Source organism: Pseudonaja textilis, chromosome 1, assembly GCF_049901715.1.
Source record: "Pseudonaja textilis isolate UNSWEBS1 chromosome 1, rPseTex1.2, whole genome shotgun sequence".
Taxonomy (NCBI): Eukaryota; Metazoa; Chordata; class Lepidosauria; order Squamata; family Elapidae; genus Pseudonaja; species Pseudonaja textilis.
Window position 1 is genome coordinate 205,987,194 of NC_141990.1, and position 18,234 is coordinate 206,005,427.

At 38.9% G+C, this 18,234-nt stretch overlaps 1 protein-coding gene across 1 annotated transcript in view; it reads right to left on the reverse strand.

The window, feature by feature from the left end:
* The window catches only part of THSD7B (thrombospondin type 1 domain containing 7B), a 528,825-nt gene that overhangs the window by 103,214 nt on the left and 407,377 nt on the right, over positions 1–18,234 (reverse strand). The window lies entirely within an intron of this gene.

Genomic DNA, 18,234 nt, shown 5'->3' on the forward strand with positions numbered 1-18,234 from the left:
GCTACCCATGTTGATTTAAAATGTGAGGTATATTGAATTTCTTCCATGAAATGGTTCACATTTGAAAACTACAGAGAATCTCAGATTGGAAGCTGGGTCTGTGAATAAGTATGGAACGAGGACATATAGTTTTGGCATCCTGCTGGGAATCCTCCTTTAGTAAATAGGAAGAAGAAAAGTGAGAAGTGTTGATAAGTGAAACGATTAAGCTAACTTATCAGTTTTGCTTAGTTCTCAGATTTTGTATTTCTTTTGAGAAAGTGGCACAGTTCGGGCAGACAAAGGCACAGAGAGAATTTGGCAAAAGCATAATAAGGGTGGTCTCTGCTCCCAGGAACATAAACTGAAAATTCATCTGAAGAGACAATTATGCGAATCCTTTAGGGGAACAGAAGACAAAATAGGAGTTTCGGTAAGGTGGGGAAAAAAAGCATTAGCTGTTAAATATTATACGGTAGCTGACAGATTCAGGACTCGTAATGCAATTCGCACACAACTACCTTTAATGGTTTAATGGTACAAATGAAATACATTTAGGCACCTGTGTGTATTTAATGCCGAAGTGCAGTAAAATGGCCCATAAAAAGAATTTCCATTAAACGTATCATAGCACCATAATGTAGAAGCAATTATATATCCCAGATTGCAAATAAGAAAGTCCGCTCCTCTCTATTGTCAAAACTGGAAGAGTTCTGTGCCTTCTTTTGTGTTTTGCCTTTAAAAGGGTTAAGGAGGAATCCACTGGATTCCGGATTGTAAATGAACAAGGGTGGCAAAGTAGCTGGAACTAATCGATTGATTCTGCCTTTAAGGTGCTACCCAGTGCACAAATGAAGGTACTTAAATCCCATCAATGGGAGTCTAAATATGCTTAATACTTTGCTACATTGCATTCTACAGGTTCCAATACTATATGTATAGAGTCTGCCATGTAGTCATTAGGACATTTATGCTCACAGGCATATGCAAATATGGAAGCCTGTTACTGCAGATCCAAATACTATATATTTAGATATGCATAATGAGAGAAATCTAAGTGATTTCCTGAGAATGTGCCCCAAGTAAATATTTTCTGGCATTTTCCTATGATGCTAATTTTAAACATTTCAGAAGATTTTGGAAGAGCAACCAGCTATATCAGGGGTGTCAAACTTGCATCGTCAAAGTCATAATGTGACTCCCCCCACTTTGCTAAACTGGGAGTGGGCGTAGCCAGCGACCAGCCCATGGGCCACCAGTTTGACACCCCTCAGCTATATGATCCTTTTATATGTTTATTAGAAGGCATCATTGAAAATATAAAGACACTGGTCAAGAAACTGGACAGATCTATTATTGTCTTCAGAACAAAATGAGCCTGCTGAGGAAGTTAAGAATTCAATAGTGATTGAATTCACAGACTATTTATAAGATTTCCTATATTGCATTTTCAATTTAAAAATCTGTATGATTTAGAAAATAAATCACTTTCAAATAAAGGATGAACTGGGAGTGTTCTATGAGACAAGCAATATTTAATATAAGAATGTACAGAAATGCAAAAAATTGTTCATAATTGCATGTAAAATATTAATTCTAAAAAATTATAGATGTCATTATTTTCTTCATTTTTTCCTAGTAAATGCACATTTAGACTTGATAAAACAGCAATTTTAATGTTGGCCAACTTGGACCTAGCAGAAATTACTTATATATATTTTTATCAGTGCATTACAAAAAAACCCCAAGCATATAAATACTGTATCTTGAAGATTGTGCCACAAATGTTATCATCCTCAGTTCATCCTATGCTCTGCTGCTGCTGCTGATCATATCAGGAAAAATTCCATGGTGAATCTGTAGCCTGTCAATGTGTCAGAAAAAACAAACAAAAAACTTTTGGCTCTAAAACATTTCACTGAAAGGGAAAAAATAGAGATGCTAAGGTACTAATAGGAACAGAGAATCATGGCTGCTACTGGAATACTAAGGAAATGTGAAATGATTTATCAAACCTGAAAATATTTCATAATGGAATATGTGTCTCAAAGGTGTTGCATATTGTGGGGATAGCTTATCATGGATGGTGCTTTATAATTGTAATAACTGATAGTTCGTTAGCAGTTCCTTCTGTATTAACATTGGGGGAAAATCTTCCTGTGGTTAATTTCTGAATAAAATTATTTACCAAGGCCTAAACTATAAGCATTCTGCCATAGAACTGTAAGTTAAGAGGTTGAGTTATTTAATTTGAATAAACAAGAGATGGTGAAATGCTGAGTTCATATACTCTGCTCCAAAAAGCAATGTATGTAAGTGGTTTCCTGCTGAGAATAAACTGAGAATGCGTAAAAAGTTCCTGTTCAGATCATTGTCTTGATGTATTATTATTAAGGCTGGTTGCACAGTCAGCCAGATGTTCAGGCAGGACTCGGCATTTTTGTCTACCTATTGAGTCCTTCTCAAAGACCTGGGGTAGGAAGATATTGTTGCTTGATGATGTTAAAGCTATCACCACAGGATGTAAACTGTTTATGACTGACTGATGGTGATTTGGTCAATGCTGATGGTTTTCCAGTGGTGCCTCTGATGTTTAGGGATTGCACTCAAGGGGTCTTTCACTATGGGTACTATTTTTGCTATCTTTTGCCACAGTTGTTCTACTTCTATTTGCAGGTCCTTGTATTCTGTTATCTTCTCCAGGTCCTTCTCTTTTATTCCACCTGTCTCCAAATTCTGCCATGTCCACTATCCAGACTTTTTTCTCTTTTTTTGTCAACAATTGTTAAGACTGGGAGGTTATGTGGCAGGTGGTTGTCCCTTTCAATTCTAAAGTCCCAAAGCACTTGAGCTTCTTCGTTTTCTATTACTTTTTGTGCTCCCACCAGTTCTTGCTTGCAGGCAAACAGGTATTTCTTGAAGATTTGAGGTCCAGCTTTGGGCTCAAATAAATGCTTGCAATAGACATGTGGAGATTTTCTATATCTCATTCTATATTGGCTGCATCTATATTGGTTGCACAGAAAGCTACTTGCAGAAAGAAAGACACGTTTTATGAAGTTGCATGAATTTCCATTGTTTTGAAGTGCTGAAGTCTGCTGCAGTGTTTTGTTTTGTTTTTAGTTCATTCGAACAGCATTCTGGTAGAGCTTTCCTTGAGGATAGTTGGATTGCTGTTCTGGTAATGCAGCACCTGCATTTGTATGTGTCGTTTCTGCTATGCCTGAATTTGAAGTCTGTCAACGTTTCCTCTGATGATAATATCTAAGGAAGATAGTCTGTTATTGTTTTCTTCTTAGCTTGTGCTTTTGATTCCATTTAATAATGCATGTTATAGACCAAGGGTGTCAAACTCGATTTCATTGAGGGACGCATCAGGGTTGTGTTTGACCTTGGGAACTGGGGTGAGCGTGGCCAGGGTGGGTGTGGCCAGCTTGATATCATTTGTGTCAGGGGTGCCCATGGCCCTCCTGAGCTCCATTTTTGCTGGTGGAGGCACTGCGGGGCGGTCCTTCACTGTTTCCAGGGCAGTCCCACAGGCCACATCTAAGCATCATGTGGGCTGGATCTGGCCTTCGGGCCTGTAGTTTCAATTGTCATTTGTGATTAAGACACAAGTGTCATCCACAAAATAGATCCATATTTTGGATTGCAAAAATTGCTTTATGACCATTTCTGCTATGGGTGTTGCTATGGGCGATCTCATATGGATTCTCTGATTTGTTTGTATATCTGCCCATCAAACTGAAAGTAAGTGATGAAAGTAAGTGATGAAAGTAAGTGATGAAAGTAAGTGATGATTAATCAAGGTTTTTCAAATTTTGTATGCTTGGCTATGTTTGACTGTAAGGTTTCAATGGATATTTTTGAATCCATGGATGTGAAAAACTTGCGACCTCAGATGAAATCATAACTTTATGTTCCTCAACAGTTCATAATTTTTTCAGGTACTGGTATTGGTGAATTAACAGCACATTCACTGTACGGTCTCCAGGTTTTTTTTTTAATGAAATCTATGGTTAAGTTGTATGTGGTGGTTTCCAATAACGACAGACTGGGCTAAGTGGTATGTATGATTTATGAACTATGAGAAGCCCAAAGGATAGAGAGGATGGATCTATAGCTTTTCATATGCCATTGTTCTTTCGTAACTGGTCCTCTCTTGGCTAGATCATTGAGGGTTTTCTTGACTTCTTTCTCCAGTTTCAGCATTATATTTATACTTAGAAGAGTTTGTGCTAGTTGTTCAACAATTCTGCAGCTTTATGGATGAACAATCTCTATCCAGGATGACTGTCCTTCTGCACATTTCCTTCTATAATGTTTTAAAGGCTATTTTTTCCCTGCTACTTTAAGGTGATCCTGATTTTGTTCATATTTGATCAGAAATATGACTGACTGTTCTACATTTTCTTAGATCCAAATGGAGAGTCCAGTAAGTGAGTGATGTTTCTAATGCTGCAAAGAATTTGATTGTCAGTTCCTAAATTGTGGTTCATCCATTTCTGAAAGATTCAATGGTCCGAAGGGGAAGGAGGCAACTGGAGATATTTGCCACCTAATCTGACCTATTTTTGTCTTTTGTCACCAATAGTTTGGTTCCTGGTTTTTTGGGGAGGGTTTTTTGCAGATGGTTTATGTAAGATAGCATTAATGGTAGATGTCAGTGTTTCTGTGTGGTTTTACTGTATCCATTAATCTTTAAGTCCTTGCTGTTGTACATTTGTTCAGCTTGAAATGTATATCTTATCATCAGTCTTGTCATTTTTTACTGCCCTATTCTGCTACTTTTCATTCTACTGCAGGTTTTATTGGAGGTTTGCAACTTATGCCGGGAGGTATGGTATTTTGCACTGTTTTTCTTTTTATCCAGACTGTCATTGGGCTGATTGTTAATTCTACATGGAGCAAACCTCTTACACCTTTTCGTTGCTTCTGTTGCTGTTGATTTCCTCATTATAAAATGTGAAAAGAATCATTCTACAAATGTTAATTTGTAGATAGCTTTGGACAGCCAAGGTACAATATAGGTAATTGAATTCTGAAGTTAAAGGTTAATTTCAGATTAAACAGGATCACAGTTATACCTTTCATGGAAGAAAGACATTTTTAGTTCATTTGATTTGCCATTTCTGATTTAAAAGTACCAGTTCAATTGAATATATAGTATAGTATCCAAAAGAAAAATATTCGTAAGTCACCATTAACAAAGAAGGTTTTTCATTGCAAACAGTAATGACCTAAATTTTGTGCATTTAAAATAAATAAAAGGCTTTATAGTTTCTCACTCCACCATCACTGATGAAACTATCCCTGGAGGAAAGAAGAGAACCACTATAATATTGTTTTCCCATTTCCAACCTCTAGAACTAACCCAGAACGATCCCATAATTAATAGTATTGAAGGCAGCTAAAATATCAGGTAGCACCAGGAGGGATATATTTCCCACATCCTCATTTTCATTATTGGTCATTCACAAGAGGAATCCATTTGGTCTTAGTGCCACACCCTGTTCTTATCAACTAGATTGCAAGCAAGAAGAGGCTGTTCAAATGAAATACTACCCAAGACTGTAGAGCTGTCACTTTCCAGCAGGAGACCAAAGTCTCAGCGTAATTGCCTAATAAAGTTTGGTGATATTCTACAAAGGCTCCTCAGAAAAAAAGTGGATCTATTAGATGCTTGGGCCAGACTGAGTAAGTCCTTCTACCCATGGAGGGCACCCATTAGCTCCACTACAATAAGGGAATGGTCTCACCATGTTACATGAAATGTTAATATCTCCTACCCAAAGAAAATGTTCCACCTACTATGAACACAAAACCCCTGTGTAATGTGTAGCGGACCTCATGAGTCAGGATTTTTTTTAATATAGAGAAGATGGGTTGACATAACCCCAAACCATAGGCCTGGAATCTCCCAACATCAACACAGAAATGAGATCAAGGACCCTGGGGAGGTATGCTGCTGTGCATCCGAGAGAAGTCTACAAAAACTTTTGCCTTGAGTCCAATTTCAGAAACAAAGCATCGATTCAATTATCTGTTGCTAGAAGAGTGCTCTGCATCACAGTTGTCTCTCTTTCTCCTTTGCTTTGGGCTTGTGCCGGTGAAAAGCCTAAAATCTAATTGAGCAAAATTCTAAGTGTAGTAAAACACCACTTTTTCATCCACTCCACTTTTGGGCATCAAACCAACCTGCTTTTTCCATCCACAATCACGTCATGGATAAAGACATTTATTATAGACAGAACTGGCAGCCAAGAATCATTCCCTGAAAACGGGAATTTCTCTTTCACGTTTAGGCACAGGGCTAGAAGTGGGAATTGGTTTCAATTAATCAATACCCTTCCCTAAAAGCAGCCTTCCATCTGCCTTCACTGCATCTTCGTCTGCTATTACTACTCGTTTTATCCTTTCTCCTGCCCCACCCTCAGATTCCCTGGTCCTGCTTATAATTCCATCCAAGTCCTTCCCTTCCTCTCCCTAAACTACTAACAGTGTCATGTCCCTGGTGGAGACTGAACTTTGAGCAGTCAGAGGAGGACCCAGGCTCATCACCTATCCATCCTAGGGCACGCAGGGAGGAGAGGATCAGGGTAAAATGTGGTCTACTCGGGAGGAGAGGGCCATGATCCTCTTCATGGGGTGCAGATGTGAGATCTGCATAAGAGTTTGGACCTGTGCACTAACAGACGCTGGAGACAATTTAGTGTTTTATTCCTAAAGAAGGTTTATCTTGGTTGGCGTTCTTCCAATGGACTGTACCTAGTTATCTTCCTGAAGTTGGCAATTATCTATCCTGGTCTGTTCATGGAACTTTATTCAGTGCGGTTTGTTTTTGGTTTTTGCTTCGTTATCGACTCTTTAAATTTGAACTGTGTTTCTTTCCTTTGAAATGTTGTTTTGAAAATAGTTTACTCCTCCACTGTGAACAATTAAACAGTGAAGCCATTAGAGGATTTTTAGTTACGTTTTGGGTTTTGTTATATTTCTGATATACTCTGGGTCATCACAAACAGCCACCATCTTCACAACGGCCTTTGCCTCTAAAAAAAATATATATTGCCATTTAACCAGGCTGGATCTTCTTCTCCACCAGGATCGGTTCCTACTTGGGTGCTGGAAGCGACCATTTAAGGATGACTCGTTTATGGGGGTGTGGCGTAATATCATAAGCGTGAGATCTTTGCATAGCATAACCACTAGGTGTGAGAGATTTGGTATCTTCTTCCCAGTTATGAAAACCTAAGTGTTACCAGAAAGGGCTTGCTTTTCTTTGTCAATTTCTCATGCTCTTCAGAGTAGGGTTGGAAAAAATCCTATCCTATCCATCACTCGAAGAACTGCAATGCCATCATTGCAAAGGACAGGAGGGGTAATTTTTTTGCTCTTAAGCGGGGATTTTGTGATGTACTGTCGAAGTCAAACAATGAGCGTCTCAAACCTTAATACACCCATGTTACTCTTTGGAGAATAAGTAGAGGGTTTCAACCAGGGTGGTTTTTCATGTTTATTTATTTGTTAATCACTAACATAATCTGAGCATCTTTGGAAGATGCAAAGCATCCAAGTTGCCACATGTGGGGGAAAAAAGTTGCCACGTGTGTGGGGGGGAAAAGCCTTAATTCCATTTAACACTTCCACAGACTGAACGTGCTAACAGAGTATGCACTAGTTGTATCTTTTGCTCAACCGATCATTTTCTTACACACCCACAATTAAACAAGTGAAGTGAATTTAGATTATCATTCTGGCCAATCATGTATTAAATGCAGATTAAATGAAAGGTTATCAGGTGTCATGGATAAGGAGGGCATAATGAACTGTTGATTTATTTTATTTTTATTTTCCGTCCTCAAGTAAAAGTAGCGAAGCAGAAAACATTGCTGTGATTTTGGCAAAGCATGCAAGGCAATTTGAAACTGCATGAACAGAATATAAATGTATGAGATCATTTGTTTCATTTAACATCCCATCAGGAAAAGATAATACACAAAGTGAGAAAATCTACAGCAATTTATTTAAAGGGTATTTCTATGTAAACTTCCTTTTGACTCATGGCTAACTTGTATCTGACTGTTTCTCAATATTGCCAGTGAAAAAAGTTGAAGACAGCAGTCACAACATGCAGTCTTATAAAACAGCAAATTAAACAACCAGCCATCCAACCTTATCCTATTTTACTGCTCCCATCTGAATTGGTTACTTCTGAGCAAGTTTAAATGCAAGTTTCCTGGCCAATTTTAGAGCTTTATGTTAGAATCTCTGTGCACTAATCTCTGAGATGTGGATTGAATCTTGTAACAACATGACGAACCCAGTGTGTGATTCATGATGTATAATAAGACTTGTGGCAATATTTCTTAACTTTGACCCTTTTTATTTTTCCCAGGGAATTGACTGGAAACTTCTGAGTTGTTAAAGAAAAGGCTTACCATCAATGGTAAAACTGCTTTAAGCATATAGTTTGGTATAATGGTTAAGGCACCAGTCTAGAAACCAAGAGACTGTGAATTCTAGTTCTACCTTAGACATGAAAACTGACAACCCACCTCACAGGTTTGCTGTTGTGGGGAAAATAGGAGGAGGAAGGAATATTAGGTATGTTTGCCATCTTGTTTTACTGATAAAGTAATAGAGGTGGAGGAAAAATATCTAATAAATGTATTTTTATGTATCTTATTTATTTGTAACTCCCTTTATTATTTTTACAAGTAACTCACGACTCCTGAATCAATACATATTTACTAAGAAAGATGTGTGGACACATTTCCCGAAACAATCTTTTTTATATAATGTATATAGAACTTATCTCCAAGAAATAGACACCAACAAAATGAAAAGTTCAAACACTATAAAAAAACTCTACCTCTTCTGTTATAGAAGTCTCTCACCCCAGCTGTGCCAATCACATACAAAAACAAACTCACTTTCACTGAATTCAATAGAAGTATATTGCCTATACCTACCGAGATATCTCTTCTTGATCTCGGATTTCTGGTGCTAACCTCTTTTGTGTGACTAAGTTAATTACAGAAAATTTTAATTAAAGGAATGGTTTTCACTGACTTTTGACCACATAATCACAAAAGAACTTTTGCTGGAACAGACTTGTTATGCCAATTAATACCATCTATTCAAACATCTACATTGTCAGCCATGCAAGCTAATTTAGCAATGTATTATGAAATTCACACACACTGTTGATTTTAGCTTTATTATTATGGCATCTCAAGGTAATGCACCACTACTAAGTAAATAGAATTAAGTTTTAGGGATTCATGACACAATTCCCATTCTTTACCCCATCAGTACAGCTATTACAGGCAGAGTAAACAGAATTTATTTTGGATGTTTTATGATTTTGTTTTATTTAGATTGTTATTAAGGGTTTTAAGGAGTGCAATCAATTTTCACAATAAGAATGCCATGGGACAAAATTTTAAGATTCCAAGAAAAAAAAAATAGTTGGGTCCAATATAAGTTGAACATCCACACAGTAAGATAACAAGCACAACCAAATCGAGAGTGATACAATTCGAAATCTCCAGTTAAAGGTAAGACATTTTTGAAAAGGAGGGCTTCTTGCAGAGACCTTGGAGAGCTCTTGTCAGTTAAGGCAGAAAACTGCAGAGCTGGTCTCCTTAATAATAAGGCAGTTTCAGCTCTCTATATACTGTATATATTTTCCCCTTTTGCATTTACTTATCTAAACACTATGCGTTTGAAATCAAATGTTCCTGTAAATTATACATAAGGAAATGAACATTTTTATCTGAGGTTTCTAAAGACAGAAATATGCAGAATAATGTTGTAGTTAGCATATGGGTGGACAATCTGTTAGCCATGCAGGCTTTATTAATGAGCCACGATGGCACAGTGATTAGAATGTAGTACTGCAGGCTAATTCTGCTAACTGCCAGCAGTTCAGCAGTTCGAGCCTGACTGGCTCAAGGTTGACTCAGCCTTCCGTCCTTCCAAGGTTGGTAAAATGAGGACCCAGATTGTTGGGGACAATATGCTGACATTTGTAAACGGCTTAGAAAGGGTTGTAAACACTATGAAAGAGTATATGTCTAAGTGCTATTGCTATTAAGATTAGTCACATGTTTAAGACAAACTTGTAAGCACACAATCAGACAGACACAGATTCACATACACAACATGCTAAACCCTTTTAAATGTATTATCTTTATCTTGACATGCAATACAATCTATTGAACCAAATTTCTTTGTGAACCCGGTCCAAGAATATCTGTAATCAATTACACAGTGTTTATACTGTGTCTTAGGGAGAAGTTTAACTCATTAGTGAAGTCTTTTAATGAATTAATTCACCCACATGCACACACACACACATATATACAGAGATGCCTTCAACAGAATAGCATACTTTATACAAGTTGCTAAAATAGCCAGTATCAGATGTTTATTTCTTCTAGGTGCAAATTCCAAATGACATAATTTTTTTTGTTTGTTATTCAGAATTACTGGCTGAGAGGCAAAGCACTATTCAAAAAAAAAGAAAAGAAATTTGCTCTTCTCGACTGAAACTATCAACGTAAGAACCTTCACTCGCCCATCCACTCAATTAGGACACTCAAAATTGTGCCACAATTATTTTATATTAAGAGCAAATCTTTATAGCAATAAAACTGGATCAGTTTCCATGTGAATTAGAAACCTGATAAATACAGGCCATTGGCTCAGATGGAAATCATCCATGTGCATGCAGGTACATGAATAGATAGAATAGACCAGTGGTTCCCAAACTTTTTCAGTCCACCAACCCCTTGGTGCTACAAACTCATCCTCTGTGCCCCCCACCCAGGGTTGGGATTGAAATTTCTATGGGTGTGGCCTAATTTGAGGGTGTGGCTTGGTCACGTGACTGGGTAGGTGTGGTTTGTTGGTCATGTGACTGGGTGGGCATGGCTTGTTGGCCACATGACTGGCTGGCATGGCTTGCTGGCTGGGCATGGCTTGCTGGTCACGTGACTGAGTGGGTATGGTTTGGTGTTCATGTGACTGGGTGGGCATGGCCAGGTGACTGGCAAACAAGTGATTCTCACTTAATGGCCAGTTGTTTAGCAAATGTTCTAATTTATAACTGGCCTCTCCAGAGATACTTGACCTGTTTTTGGAGTTTTGACAGCCATGCACACACATACACACACACACACACTCCCTTCTAACCCTGCTGGAGCAGGTCATTGGACTAGAATCGGCAAAGCATCTCTGATTAGATTCTAGTAGTGAATAAAATCTAATCAGAGATGCTTTGCCGATTCTTGATTTGTTTTATTTGTATCTCTTTATTTTAAGTTGCTGAATTGCATTGACATGTGTTTCCCTTCTTATGCACAACCCAGAAGCTTTTGTGATTCTTTGCAGCAAAAATTACTGACCTCTGTCTTTGCTCTACTTTTCAAGCATGCCGACACTGCCGCGTTCTAGGTGCCGGCCCAGCAGGTCCACCCCATTGAGCCCACTGCACTGGAGGGACCTGCCCAAGCAAGTCAAGTCAATGGGGTGAGCCTGAGAGAGGGAAAGAGAGAGAGAAAAGAGAGAGAGAGAGAGAGAAAGAGAGAAGGAAGAAAAGAAAGAGAAAAGGAAAAGAAAGAAAAAGGGACAAAGGAAGAGGGGGATGGAAGGAAGGGACAGAAAGAAAAAGAAATAAAGAAGGAGGGAGGGAGGGAGGAGAAAGATAATGATATATCTATTCTAGTCCAATCACCTGCTCCAGCAGGGTTAGAAGGGAGTGTGTGTGTGTGTGTGTGTGTGTGTGTGCGCGCGCGTGTGCACGTGTGTGTTCTCCTTGTACATTTTGGTTTTGCCTTCTTCAGAATTGGCACTGTAATACATTGGGCAAAAGTAATTTTTTAGGGTGGCGATCTGGCCCAATGGATCCTGTTGAAAGCCTCAACAAAATCTGAGAGTTTCCTGATAGTCTTGACCATGTTTTGTCCACAAAACCTTCAATAGAAGCCAAAGATGTTTCAATGTGGAAAAGGGCCTCAGTCTAAACTAGGCCTCATTTCAATCTGATGCATCAGGTTTCTCTCTCTCTCTCCCCCCCCCGCTCTGTCTCCCCCTCCCTCCCTCCCAGACTGGCTTTGCTCTATTTTCCCAATGTGCCTGCAGAGCTGGTGCTTTGAACATGGATGGGAGAGAGAGACAGGTAGGTAGGTAGGTAGGTAGATAGATAGATAGATAGATAGATAGATAGGTAGGTAGGTAGGTAGGTAGGTAGGTAGGTAGGTAGGTAGGTAGGCAGGCAACCTTTTGGATGAATGTATGGATAGGTAGGTAGGTAGATTGATAGATAAGCAAGTAGGTAGGTAGATAGATAAGAGTGGTAGGTAGGTAGGTAGGTAGGTAGGTAGGTAGGTATACAGAAAGACAGGCAGGCAGGCGGGTAGATAGGTAGGCAGGAAGGCAGGCAGACAGACAGGAGACCTTTTAGATGTATGTATGTATGTATGTAAATATGGATGGGTGGATGGGTGAATAGATGGATGGACAGACAGACAGAAAGAATGCAATAGCGGCGGCACTTTGTGAAAGTAGAGCAAAGCCAGAGTGGGAATTGAAGTCCATACAAGTTGCCAAGGTTGAGAAACACGGGCTGAATATATCAACCCAGCCACTCTGGTTTAGAGTTTAGCATGCTCTTTGATTCTGGCTTAGTCAATGAACAAACCATGGCTAAGATCTTCCTGCTCCTTAATGCAGCTGCCCCTCTGCCCCTTCTCCAGCTCCCTGCCCGAGTTCTTTCTTTGGCATCCAATTTTGCAATGCCAACCTCCCCCGGGCAGCTATGTGGCTGACTTCACGCTCTTTGCTTCAACCCAAGGTCCACTTCCATCGGGCCAAGCAAGGGGAGGTACTCTGCACACGCTCAGAGACTCCCAACTTCAGGGAAGCGCTCTGCTCATCTTTACGCTCTGCCCGGGAGGAGGAAGGCGTGCGGAAGCAGCCCAGACTGGCAGAGGGGAGGCAGAGGGAACGATCGCTTGGAAAGCAAGCAAGCAAGCACAGGGCTTGGTTGGAAGAACCGGGCCTCAGAGGGAGGGTAGGTTCTAGGTCCGAGACAGCCACGGAGAGCCGAACTGAACCGAGCTGCATCCTGCGTGCAAGCCCAGGTGGCTGGAGAGGCGGAGGCTGGGCAGGCGCTGCACACTCCCTTGTTCTCCTCCGGGGAAGGGGACCTTAACGCTGGACCACCTACCCCTTCCACTGCACGCCTTGGGAGGGTTTTGCTTTCAGGCCTTCTGGCACGCCTCTGCTGCTTCCACCGGAGAGGGCAGCCTGCAAACTAAGGCGCCCCCTTTCCGCCACCTCCACCTCCCTCCCTCCCTAGGCTTGTCAAGGCTCACCGTGCACAGGTTCTGCATTTGGGGCACCGGCTACGGAGCGATGAAACAGTCAATGGGCTGTGTAGCCGGCAGTCAGTGAGCCTATGGGGCCAGCACCTCGAACGCCCCCCTGCTGCCTCTTCGTGCCTCCCTGCCAGCGCCCTTGCCCCTAAGGCATCCCACTGCCCCCCCCAGGGGTTGGTACTGCCCTCTTTGGGAACCACTGGAATAGAATAACAGAGCTGGAAAGGAATGTTGGAGATCTTCTAATCCAACTCCTGCTCAGGCAGGAAACCCTACACCACTTTAGACAAATTTGGGGGCAATCCCTAAACATCCGGAGCCCCCCTTGAACACCAGCCACATTAACAAAATCTCCATCAGTCAATTACAAAAGGCAGCTTTACCTGGAACAGCTTACATCCTGCGATGATACCTTTAACAGCATCAAACAACATCTTACTATTCCAGGTCCTTCGGAAGGACTCGCTAAGTGGATTAAAAAAAAAAAAAAAGCCAAATCCAGTCTAAATATCCAGCTGACTGTATGCCCTCCTATAATAATAATTTATTCTGATATTTTAACCATAATTCAGTCAATATTTTCTAATCTCAATTTTATTTCACTGTTTGGGTACCCAGCTTAACACAACAATGGCAAGTAGGTCTTAAGTTTTCAGCCAATGAGAAAGGAATGGCTTTATTATATATATATATATCTTTCAGTATGTATATGTTAATGCTTAACAAATATTTAAATAATTGTATAACTTTTGTGACATAAATATGAAGAAAAAAACCCATAGACTCAAATAGTACAATTTCTTAAAGCATGCATTTTATAAGATGAACTATGGTCCTTGTCAATTTTAGTTTATATGATTTTGACACCTCTGCATTAAGTTGCCAGATGATTCAGTTATATGTCAGTTATAGGAGAGCAGTTATATTTCTGCAGTATTAATATACTGTAACAATATATTGATAAATTGTTTTCAAAAATCAGTTTCCAGCAATGGAATTTAGTTCAAACTGACTTAAATCACAGAAATATGGGGTATGAAACAAATTAACATTATTGTTGAAAGCTATTTGAGTTTAATGGGAAAAAATAAAACACGTGAGCTTTACTTTCTCCTATTAACCTTAAAGGAACTTCAAAGTAGTTAATTTCAACTGGATCATATTATAGAATCCACATATATCTTACTTTGAAGTATTTTCTTAACGCAAATATAATTAATTTACACTTCTCAGTTGTTGTGTAGTATAGTCATTGAACACAAGTACCCTGTTTCTCCAACAATATGGCCTTCCTCAATAGGAAGTCCCAGCATGTTTTATAGGCATGAAATGAAATTAACCCCCCCCCCCAAAAAAATTAAGGCCTATATTAAAACATGCAAAATGGGGGGGAATGGTGGTGGTGGGGGGCTTGCAATTAGGAAGTACTTTTGTTGCACACCCAGATATGGTGCTGCCCGATACGAAGTGCCCCACCAACGCCGAGGTCAACATCCAAGCCACTGCCACCCGCCCGAAGATGCAAGTGGGGGAATTAAGTCACTCCCGAAAAGACGGCCTAGCCATTTTTTCGGGGCTCAAAAAAAATTAAGACCCAGCCTTATTATATGAGAAACACGGTACTTATCTTCAATTCTCAAACCAGAAAACCACTCAATAGTTCACAATCAGAAACAGAATGCTGAAGAATTTATACATTACTACATTTTTCTTTCCTGTAACTTATAACTGGTCAAAACAGCGCACCACAGGAGAAAACCTTCTGAGTCAAAGTAGATCAAATGGGCTAGTTTACAGAATGCATTCAGAATGGACCTATGACTCCTACAGAATGGAAACTTTGCAAATTTTATAAAACATTTTATGGCATAAAAACTATCATAACACAGTTTATGACATAAACAAAATGTCATAAAACTCTTCCTGTCTTGATGTTTGACTGCACTATACAATTCAACACGGGCTATTTTCAAGGGAGATACATCTCTGGATGTATTCCAACTTTTATATTGAAGGCAGTTAGAAGGCATTAGTAGATCTGTTATGGTTGAAGGGTTTGAGGAATCTGGTAAAAAAAAAAAACCTCTGAAAGGATGACACAAATAATCTCAATATTATTTAGTACTCCACTACTTCAAAATTTTCAGAAGCAGAATTTTTTTAAATATGCTGTATATTTTAATACACAGGTTTTCCAAAGTCTGTTGTAATAAATTAGGGAGTCTATGTAACTAGAGTGATAAAGACAGGTCACCTAGAGTAATATAATAACTAATTTCTAGGACTTATAAAATATATATTTTATAAGGCAACAAATCACAAACAGCTGAGGTGGCTCAGAAGGTAAACTGATATTTAATCCCTAAATGGCATTCACATTGTCTTCAGAGAATAATGGCCTAAATGTAAATATTACAAAAAGTTTCATTTGCCAAATAGTTTCAGACATAGGATCCTCAAATGTTGACTGAGATAAATGAAGACCCAAGCATCTTATATTTTTCTCTTTTTCAGAAAGAGATGTCATGTTTGTCTTTGATGGCTAAGAGTTACTTTCTAGGTAATTATGCATTTTGGTACTGAATGATTATTTCCCTAATCCTTCTCCATATATAATCTGCTTATACTGGGACAGAGAATGTTGATGTTTTTGACACACACACACGCACACGCACACACATAAAATAATCCAATCCAGGAGATTTTTGTTGTCTCTTGTGCAATCAGAGAAGTGCTGTGCATATTCAGAATATATTGGCCAACTCCCAGTGTATGTTCAAGATGCTAGATTATTTATTTATTGAATTTATACCAATGCCCTTCTCACCTCCATGTGACTCTGCACAGCATACATAGTTAAAACAGAACAATGCTGGATGGGGCCAATGAGGAGGGAGCATTATAGTGAAATGGTAGTTTCCAAGGCAGGGAGGGAAGGGTGAGACAAGAATCACTACTGTCCGATGCTGGATAGAGACAGAGGAAGAGATGTAGGATAGCTACTTCCTTGAATCTCCCAAGGTATAGCAGTTGGGTGGGAGTATAAAGGGTTCATCTGGCAAAATTCTGTCTATTTGGAGTAAGGAAGTAAAGAACTGAATTTTGGTCTCAATTACAATTATGTTACATAATAACTCTTATTATCAATCCAAACTTATATATCCTCATATCATTATTAAAAGAAAATCATTTGACTATACTTTTATTCATTCATACCTTATGAGATAACTATAATTTAAGTAATTTATTCTATAACAAATCATATAATCATACCAGTTCTATCCTAATAAAAAAAAACACTTTATAAATGTAATGTCAAGTAGCAAAAAAAAGAAAAAAGAAACAATCAATAATATTCCTTATTGCCTAACATTCTAAATATTCTATTCTGTAATTGAGACTACGAAATTGAATGCACAAATCTGATGAACCAACTGACACACTGTTTGTATATAAGTATGGAAGAGAACTGATGCTTTTATGTTTTGTCTGCTTTGTTTGTATGTTAAAAAACCAATAAAATTGTTTTTTTTTTAAAAAAAGAACTGAATTTTGGCTGGATTGTTCTATGCCGTTCTTGGGCTGGGCCTTACACAATCACAACCTTTGTCACAATCAATATTTGGCAGACTTTGTACTTGTAGTATAACTGTCACACTGAGATAACCCATTTAATAATTCTGGGAGGTTAATTTCCCAGAATTGTCATATAGCTAGCTAGGCACTGCACACAATGGAAATGCGAATGATCAGATGATCATATTATAAACAAAGACATCCGGAAAGACTTCAAAGTTGCCTCAATTCCAGACAAAATGAGAGAACTAAGGCCAAGATGGTTTAGCTGATGTGGAATCCATCACGTGATGGGCACTTGCTCTCAGACAGATGGCTGGTGACTCCAAGAGCAACTAAAAAATGGTGGATGGACTGCCTACCGCAGCATGAATACATGCGAGCCGTAGACTTTGGCCCCACCAACACTGCAGACAAAATGCAAAAAACAAGAAGAATTCCACAAGTTCTGGAAGGTGTGTGTTCGGGAAGAGTATACTTTAGGATGTTATTTGCTTGGCTTCCTAGAGCCAATCAAGTTATTTTCTACCCTTACTTTCAAATAGACTAATGAAGAACAATGAAGATTTTCCCATTTCAGTGACTTAAACCAAAGAGAAAGTGAGTGCAAAGTAAGTGCATTGAAAAAAAAACCAGTGATATTCCAGAAACCCATATATGCAGAACAAGAAGAGGCCCTCAATGGCCTTACTATTGTTACGTGCAACAAATTTCTGTTCATTATGCTACCAAATGGCCCTTCTCTATGGAGAAATGGTTTCTCAGGCACCTCAGACATGGCTCTGACATTTGATAATCACTCTAAGCTGTAATTGGGATCAGACTCTAAACTTTTAATGAGATTCTCATCTAATTCCAACAACTCAGAAATGTGTCACATTCATATATTCAACTAGTTGAAGGGGTATGCCCATTGGGTTTTGCTCATCACAGTGAAGTCTCAAGATAAATAATAAAAATCTTTTAAACTTTTTAAAAATTTGATTAGATTGAAGGTCTAAATGAGAAAGTAAAAATGGCACGCAGAATAATAAACAATCTGGGAGAACTGAGTGTTTGACTTTCTGTCTTGACTGTTTTCTCTTTAAAAAGAGATTGGGCTTCTATACATTAAAAAAGAGGCATAGCATCTTCTTGTAATTTACCAGATTAGAACTTCTTTCAAATAATTAATTTGGACCTATCTTCCTTTCACAATATCATTGGTAAAGATAAAGGTTTCCCCGTTCAGTCGTATCTGACTCTTAAGGGTTGATGATAATCTCCGTTTCTTAACCGAAGAAGCCAATGTTGT